The sequence below is a fragment of the Amia ocellicauda genome, chromosome 20 (genome assembly GCF_036373705.1).
Source record: "Amia ocellicauda isolate fAmiCal2 chromosome 20, fAmiCal2.hap1, whole genome shotgun sequence".
Classification (NCBI taxonomy): Eukaryota; Metazoa; Chordata; class Actinopteri; order Amiiformes; family Amiidae; genus Amia; species Amia ocellicauda.
This window is the reverse complement of record NC_089869.1, coordinates 8,810,758-8,820,104: the sequence shown is the minus strand read 5'-3', so window position 1 is coordinate 8,820,104 and position 9,347 is coordinate 8,810,758. Positions and strand designations below refer to the sequence as shown.

Genomic DNA, 9,347 nt, shown 5'->3' with positions numbered 1-9,347 from the left:
CATAATTTCCCCTGATTTCATAGGGATCCAAAATTAACTTCTATTCTGTTGTTCAGGAAATAGTCTTAGGAGTCAGTAATCATGCATGTAAACTGTAAAAGGACAATTATAAATATGCTATGTAAATCAGTAAGACATTGTACATTCGTTTTTATTCTAAATACATGTGATATACCTTTGTAAAAACAAAAAATATATATGCATATATAGCCAGTACTGTCTCTGTGTCTTGTAATGGTATTTCTGGGCATCTGAATAGAAGAACATAAGAAGAACATAAGAAAGTTTACTGAGACTGAATGTCCTCTGACAGCCTCAATGCGCGTCTCTCTTCCAGTCAACACTTTGCGCCTCATTGATGATCACAGCAACACAGATCGGGAGGCAGACGCTCTCTGTGTTTTTCAACAGTACCTGGTCAACAACCCTCAAGTGAAATCCTTAATCACAATGTGTACAGTTTGCAGGAAATGGAAAGACTGATGCCAAAGACACAGATCTAAACACCCACAATCTAAAGTATAGTCTATATACACACGCACATATTATTTCACTTGACTGTTTTAAAGAATGGGGTTCAAATGAAGATGACCAAAGATGAGATGTCATCAGTCATTTCTCCTGGACTCTCTGAGGTGACCATGGCAGATGTAAGCAAACTTTTGTTTCTGTCCTTCAGTGATAGGATTATTTCTGTTTATGTCGTTTATGGGCTGTAATAAAGAAATTATGACATAAATATAACATAAATAAATATGATTACAAATGTTAAAGACCTTTCTTAAACATCTGAAACACATATACTGTACCATTGTTTCATCTCATCGATTTTTATTTATGTTGGTCTAGGGAGTGTACTCTTTTAGTACCAGTTACAATGGGAAAACAACTGATGCTGAACACCTGTGTCTGCAGGTGCCATTGGTTTGTGAGAGGCAGTGATATACAAACTAATAGGGACTGCTGTCAATATTTTGATTTCGTCAGTGTCCCAGTGATGCTTTCATTTTATCCTACCTTTCCAGCACAGTTTAAAATCAACTTAACATCTCTATATCAGTCATAGTCTGTGTCCCTTACTTATAGAGTTCAGACCATACATGAAAAAAGAGAGAAGATTCTTGTGAGATTAAAATAGTTTGTTTATTCAGTTATCGTTCACTTCCTTTCTCTCCGCCCCCCATGCTCTCACTCGTGCTGTTGTAGTTCTGGTGGGCTTCACAGAGTGGAGCGGTGTGACTCTGTGTTTACATGTTGAGTTTTACCTGGTGGGCAGGTGTTTTTGAGGGTGGGATGCTGGGGCATGAAACTGGTCTTTTCATTGATCTCTTCATGGCTGTTATTCTCTACAGGTGCCAGGGAGCTTCCCAGCTGGCACACTGCTGACATCCTTTGTCCCGCGGTGCTGTGACCGGCGGTTAGGAAGAAGGCTGAGAAGAGCATCAGAGCACTTGGACAAATGGCTGCGTGGGGAAGGTAACGGAACAGCATCTGAATGTGTTGCTATGAGGTGAACAGCTCAGTAAAGTATGTACAGCTGTAGACAGCATTCAATTCGCACTTTACATTGCAGATAGTGAGAGTGAGTGTGTGTGTGTGTGTGTGTGTGTGTGTGTGTGTGACTAACATTGTACACAGCATAATCTTTAGGTTAAATGTATGTTTTTTCTTGAAAGGTCGGGACTTTGATGCCAGCTATGAGGAGGTGGAAGACCTGATCCACTTTATTGATGTGGATGAGAGCACCTCTGTCTCAAACACCTGTGCTGCTCTCACCCAGAAAACTGAAAAAGTATTGGATCAACAACAGGAACTCTTAGCTGTCCATGTTATGAATCTGAAGTCTGCTTCACAAGGTCATTTTCATGATCAATTTGAACAAGGACCCTGTTTCCATGTCTCACTGACGAGCATTAAATACGAGTGTGGGCAGGGAAACCGTTTGTGAATTGTGAACTGCTCTCTGCTGTGTGCATATCTAGTTTCCTCAAGTGCTTCATGCTTTTCTGGGCCTGTCCAATGGTGAAGAGTGTGAGGCAGAGCATGAGGTGGGCTGTGGTCCAGCTGGTGTTGAGGGACCATTATACTAAAAAACAGGAAGGTCTTTGTTTCATTGTGCATGACACAAGGAAGTGGCTCACTGCATAGAAGCTGATCTTTCTAAGAGCCACATAGATGACCTTAATCTGGCTTCTCAGCACCTTCTCCATGATCTGCAATATGGAGATCTGATGTTGATAAACCACCTGACCAGAGGAACACAGGAGAAAGAGCTCATGAGCGTTGTAACAAAGCACCCAAGCACGGAGTTCAGTATAACTCAAACGAACCATTACAGAATTGACAAAAGGCCTCGTGAGGATCTATGTCTCTCTTCTCTGCATAATTGACAGCGTTATGTCCTTGAACCCGTTGTACACAAGGACAGTGAAAGTCTTTGAATCCTTGTCTTCTAATATCTCCTTCCTTTAGATCATAGCATTGAGTAAGCAATTGTACATGACTGACTTAAAACAAAAGGACAATCTTTCGTGAAAAGCAATTTGTCTGTCACTCTTCCTATTCCCCGCTCTACTCATTCAAACTTTTCCTTCCACCTCGCCTTCTCTCACGTCACACCCCCACCCCCACCCCCGTCTCTCCTCCATACAGCTCCAATCAAAGGCTTCAGACTTGAGTGACAGCTTGACATTTTACGTCAGCTCGGAGCCTCTACTTCAACTCAGCCGTCTCTGGCTCCCTTGGCCCTTTCTATTTCCTCTCGTTATCTCTTCTCCCAGAATTACCATCCGGCATTTTTGGACCTGCACAGGACTGCACCGCACCCCCAAGATCAGGCAGCCACAGCAACTGTAAAACACAGACAGCAGGTAAGTGCATAGACTAATCATTCAGCTCTGTATAATCCAATGTTTCTCTTTCAACAGGTATGGAGGGAATCACAATTAGCAGTGGGGCAACAGGGAGAAAGCAACAGTCCCCAGCAACAAGGACACAAGTATCTTAATTAACCACACTTCTTATCACTGATCTGCTTTGTTATCTAAAGCCCTCTTCCACAGTGAAACTGTACCTAGCCTTTAGCAGCGCCGCCGTCCTCTGGCTTCTCTCACCCAGGGAGCCCTTCTCGGTTCACAGAGGGATCGCACAGCCACAGTCCAGCTCTGTGGATGAAGCGTGGATGAAGCGTGGATGAAGCGTGGATGAAGCGTGGATGAAGCGTGGATGAAGCGTGGATGAAGCGTGGATGAAGCGTGGATGAAGCGTGGATGAAGCGTGGATGAAGCGTGGATGAAGCGTGGATGAAGCGTGGATGAAGCGTGGATGAAGCGTAACTTTGCTTCAGGTGCTCCCTGCCCCCACCCTTGATCCAGCCTGAATAATGTTTTTGCCTGCTATCTATCTGCTCCACACCTGTTATATATGCAATCTAGCAGCACTAATTGGGACAGGCAACAGGTGAGCAGCTCTGTAGGGCATGGAGAGGCCGGCAAGGCCCCAATCAGCACAGTTATGTCCTTTTGGTGTACTTGGGTCATTAACAAAAAACAAAAGCAAAAAAACAATAAGGAAAACAATTAATCAAACCACTCAATTAGTTAATATGAAAACAAGAGAAGAAACAATAATAAGTTAGTTAAAAGAAAACAATTAAAGTGAATATAGAGATATTGAGCATTTTTTAATGATCTCTATAAAGCCAGGTTGTGTTGGAGACGATGGAGAAGCTCAGTGCCGTGTGCGTCTGAAGCAGCTGATAAGTCTCTTCCTCTTCCAAGGACTACTTGGCTTTGCTCTGTTGCAGCCAGTTCATGGAGACAGTACAGTAGCCCAGCACCTGAGCTGCGCAGCTCCTGGCCTCCTCACTGGGATCCTCCTGCATGGCCAGCTTCAGACCTGGGGAGAGGACAGGCTGAGCAACAGCACTGATTGTGTCTGAGTGACAGAGAGAGCAGCAGCAGGCTGCTCCAGGCCCAGCAAAAACTGGCTCTTTACACACAACCAGGCCCAGAGGAACATAACCCTGGGCTTCAACACCACAGGGCATTGATTGGTCGCTCCACCTGAGCTCTTATTGACCTGATTCAACTATTTCCTCACAGCAAATAGGAGACAGTTTTCTTCTCATAGGTTTTGATTTTCTAAAAAGCCTGCAGGACTGTGAGCTCTTGGGACCAGGCCTGTACACCACAGTCATATAACCTGCAGACGATCTATTTGCTTGAGGGCTGGACTTTGCATATTTGTTAAGTTTAAAAGCCAAAGCGTGTTGATAACAGATGAAAGCTGTAGTCAACAGAAGGAATAAAAGGAGAGACAGAATACAGTGGTGGCACAAAACCAGGCTTTGCCAGGCCCTTTAAAATAATGGTCAATGCCACAGTAGCAGCCTGGGAAAAAAATCAGATTGGTTGTATGAAAATTCACTTGACGAATGAAGAGTTCAGATGGAGTGAAAGTCAGAGACACTGCAGGTCCACCCCCCCGCCGCTGTACAGCACTAGATTACAGGTGTGTGGAGGGAGACCGCACCAATCGCAGCACAGCTCCCTCTGGAGGTAGAAAGCAGTACCATCCCCAGAGACTCATTCTGAAAGCTGTCCCCAGAAGGGAGAGGCAGGCGGGTCAGAGATGTGGGCCACACACTCCCCAGTCTTCACTCCTACTCTCACACTGATCAGTAGTAGTAGGTCTAGAGTAGTAGTAACTGATACTCGCTCACTGCTGCATTACCTTGGAGGATGATATCCAACTTTTAGACTTTCGAGGATGGACTCCAGGACGTATTTAACATTGTTGAAACCATCAGTCAAAGCGTCAATCATTCAGCCTTTCAGTATTATCACATCAAATGTTGCTCTCGCTTGCAGCTATTGTTGTTGCCCACACAGGATTCAAAGCACTGGCATTGGACAGTGCAGTAACTTCAATCATAATTTATGACGGGTTACATAACTTATATGGCTCGGTCCTCAGGGGTATTCAGATCAGCAGATTTCAGAGACAGTCATTCTAAAAACACATTTAATCTGTGAAACCTGAAAGAACTGATCTCTAGTTCTGCACTTATGCCTCCACAAACCTGCTTCCCACCAGATCCCCGACCTTTGCCCTCCATGTCATGCCCTATCCTTCTTGGCTGCAATCTAAACACCAAACAGATAAGCGCATGTCCCCCTGACTGCTCTCACCTCTAAGTACAGGAATATATTTTAACATTAGAAAATTGACAAGATGACATAATGCTAAAACTAACCTTTTAGTTAAAACATGAAATCTAAATGCTTTTTGAATAATGAAATGCATAATAACACTTTCACATTTGTATATATTTCTCACAGTGGTGGAAGAATCTCAATAATAGAGTTACACAGGGCAGGTGGATTTATAAATATTGCCCAATCAACATAAGCAAGAAAATGATATTGGTAAGAAAACTAAAAAACTAAAATATGTTGCTTGAACCCCCCACTAATACTTGGTAGACGTGGTGTGATGCAGCTTCAACTTCTCGACTACTGACCCAACTGTGCTCACTGGATTATCCAAACACTTGTATATTATTTTGTACCCTTTTCCTAATCTATGTATTTGTATTGCATTATCTTTAGCTTTAACTTCTGTGGAATGCAATGGTAAGGTTATTGTGTCCTCTTTAGGGCAATTTCATTCATCTATATTGCGAGCTTCCACATCACAGGGGTTGAATACTTATGCAAGCAACTTATTTCAATTGAAGTTTTTTACTTTTCTTACACATATTTCCCAACATAAAATCAATGTCACCTTAAAATAATTTATTTTGTTTTTCGGTGTTTTAAAATAAATCCTTAAACATAACAACATTTCAATGTACCATTTGTAATTCAGTATTATAAGAGAAAAATTATCTGAATACTTTTGCAAGCACTGTAATATATATATTACAAACATATGTATGTATTATATTATTCATATTATGTAATAAAACCCCTCAAAAACTAGTTTCTTTCACAATTTCAGAAATGGAGTGTAAAATTGGCATCAATAATTTAATTAGATCTTAATATCTCAATAATTTCATTAAAATATGAATTAAAAAAACGAATTATGAAAAAGATTTCAAGGGGGTTGTAAGTTACATAAAACACTATTCATGTTAATCATATTACAGCTTTATTTGATGAATTTTGAAAATGCTCATGTAGAAATTGATAAAAACTAAAATCAAACAGGGACAAATCTGCATCGATCACATTCATTCTCTGACATGATTTTGCAGAATTTATATTTTCTGCCATTTGATATATATTCACTTTGGTACATAATACATTTCATTTTGTTATTTTTGAATTTAACAGCCCCTCACAGTAAGTATGATTAATTAATGATTTCAACAATATACATTGTAGGCCTATACATTTACAAAAACAAAACAAACACCATATTATTAATAATATGTCTAAACAATCACAAAGTCATCTGAATAGATTTCCTCCACAGTAAAAAACAGTGTTAACTTAAAATAATTAAAACAAATAATGAATTAAAAGATGTATTCATAATCTAACACCAGCTCAGCTATACCACATCACAAAGCACAGTTTTATGTAGATAAGTAAAATACTTACAGATATTGCTTTAACAAACGTCAAGGTGGCAACTTCAACACTTTTGCTGCAGAAATAGTTTGGTTGATCTAAACTTGCAGAAGGCTGTGTAGCCTCAGAGATTCATCCATTTAAATGAGGATTTATTCCACTTATCTACACACCACACTGATAAGGAGGAAGAAGGGTTTTATTGTGAAAAAAACACTCTCGTTCACCACTCCCCCGCTTGTTTGCTATGGCTAAGCCCCAGCTGGAGTGAGAGCAGGGGTCTCCATCAGCCCTGGAGCTCAGGGACCGGGCCTGTCCAGGGCGGGGGGCACACGCCTGAGCCTTCCAACTGGACTGGGACAGCTCCTCCACAACGGCACTGCAGGACACAGACAGTCTTTCAGGGTATGGCACAGCAGTGAGCTCAGCACTCTTTACACCTGACCGAGGGCCGCAGAGAACGGGCCGGGCTGTCTGACACTCAGCAGCGACTCCATGACGATCACTGCAGTCAAATCAAAACACACAGATGAGCTCTGCAGCTGAACGAGTGTCTCTCACTCGAGGCACACAGACAGACCCACATGGCTCTGGAGCTGGATGCGTCTCTGTGAAGGGAGGGACATTGTTGGTCAGCTCTACCTGTGCATGTAGAAGAGGAGCTACGCCATCTTCCTTACCTCCTACAGCACAGACGCCTCATCCATCTTCTTCACCTTGTGGTGATCAAGGAGCAGCCACCTCCAATCCATGATACTATAGACATGACTAATAATGCCCTGTGAGGGGAGAAGAGGCGAGATCAGACTTCTGACTGCAGCAGATCTATCTATCAAACTGTGTTTACAGGCGGTGTCATAGAGTGTGTTATTCAGTAGCAGTTCTGGCGCGGTGTGGGGGGTGTCGGTCTTACCAGAGGAGGCGGTGTGGCCATCATGGCAGGGCACAGTGACCAGGCAGTGGGGCAGTACATTGCTCTGTAGACAATGGGATTCTAAAATAAAAAAGCAGGAGCCTCTACAGGTCTTTAATCTCTGAACAGCAGTGGATGTAGTGTTGTGTGTGCAGCCCAGGGAGGTGTGGCTGTGCGGTGGTACTGTCCAGTCAGGGTCTGTCTCTGGCCCCGGTCTTCAGTGCCTGAGCAGCTCCGTCCTCCAGGACTCTTCCTGCCTGAGGAGGTCTCGGCAGAAGGTGGGCAGGCCGAAGAGACACTGCAGTGTGGAATTTAAATAGAAGGTCTGGCTGAGGGCCATAATACATTTAATTAGTTGTTTTTGAATTTAATTCATATTAAGTGTGATTAATTAATGATTTAAATAACACACATTGTATAGCTACTGTACATTTAAGAAACAACAACCACCATATTATTAAAAATAGGTCTAAAACATCACAAAGTCATTTGAATACAGGAACAGGAAAAAACAGTGCTAACTGTTCAAATATAAAAAAAACTTAATTAAAATGCACAGTTTTCTGTAAATAATTAAAACACAGATATTGCTTTAACAAATGTCAAGGTGGCAACTTCAACACTTCTGCTGCAGAAATGGTTTGGTTGATCTAAACTCACGAAGTTGTGTAGCATGGAATCTGTATGTAAACAGCAGGGCTGTTTGTTGCTGAGGCAGCCTGGGTAATAAATTCAAATCCAAAACAAATTGCAATGACCACCCCCTTGTTATTCATTGATAAATAGGTCTAAAACATCACAAAGTTGTTTGAATACCTTTCTTCCACAGGACATAATTGTGTTAATTAACTGTTAAAAGCATTACAAAAATTAATTGATTAAAAGATTTTTGGGTGGAATGCATGGATTTTAGGTTTCAGGTATATCTGCTGTGCTGATACTGACAATAACTCACTGAGTTGCACCACATGCACATAGGTGCTAGTTTCTGGTACTATGTACTGTACTAGTACCTGTACTGTATGCTTAGGAAATTGTCAAGATTCTTATTGCAGCACTATAATATTACTATTGAAAGAGCCTGCTGCATCCATCAGTTATATGCATGTAAAAAGTTTGAATTGTTTGGTTCCAGAATTTCTCGCTAGTGAAGAAGGCATACATCATGTCATTACTGTTACTGTAAGCAAGTGAACACAACAGAAAGCTCAATAGGCAGGTAAAACACTCACTAAATTTCACTTCTCCTCCAATACATCACAGATGCATTTAAGATAACTATTAGAGGTGCCAGCTAAAGTATCGTTTGACGTGTGTACGCAAAGTCAGCAATCAATAACTTCAATTCTGTGCCATTTGGTCTTTTAAGATTTGTCACTTTATTCTTTGCTCTATTCAATTTCCTCCCTGCAATGGAAAGAATGGTTTTGAGTCAGTGCCATGAAGCACATTAAAGTGTGAACCAGACCTCATTTATATAGCAAAGACTATATCATTTTGACATTCATTTGCAAAATTAATAGTAAATATTGATTGACGCATTTCATAAAATCCAGATTTATGGTGTACACCTTCATAGTGAGGTTGGCAATCTTGTCCGGTTACACAAATGTGCAGTCTCATCAAATTACATTGATATCAAATGAATGTATTATTTTGGTTAACATATTCCTACCTGACCCTTAGCCTGATTAAAATGGATTGAGCTCATCTCATTTTCACAAGTGTAGTCGGCGTGGCAAAGACGATTAAATATGCAAATTCTATCACACCATAGTACCACGCTAATTCTGTGAGTTGAGGACTTCTAATCTTGAAATGGAACCACTTTAAAGAAATCATTTCATATTCAT

General features: G+C 41.3%; 1 long non-coding RNA gene across 1 annotated transcript; it reads right to left on the bottom strand.

Annotated features, from left to right (window-relative positions):
* Nucleotides 1-1,990: 1,990 nt before the first annotated feature.
* On the bottom strand, nucleotides 1,991-3,375 carry LOC136715950 (uncharacterized). Its single transcript, XR_010805104.1, has 2 exons — nucleotides 3,074-3,375; nucleotides 1,991-2,850 (listed from the first exon to the last, which is right to left on the bottom strand). It is a non-coding gene; the product is annotated as an uncharacterized LOC136715950 (long non-coding RNA).
* Between the last annotated feature and the right edge of the window lie 5,972 nt (nucleotides 3,376-9,347).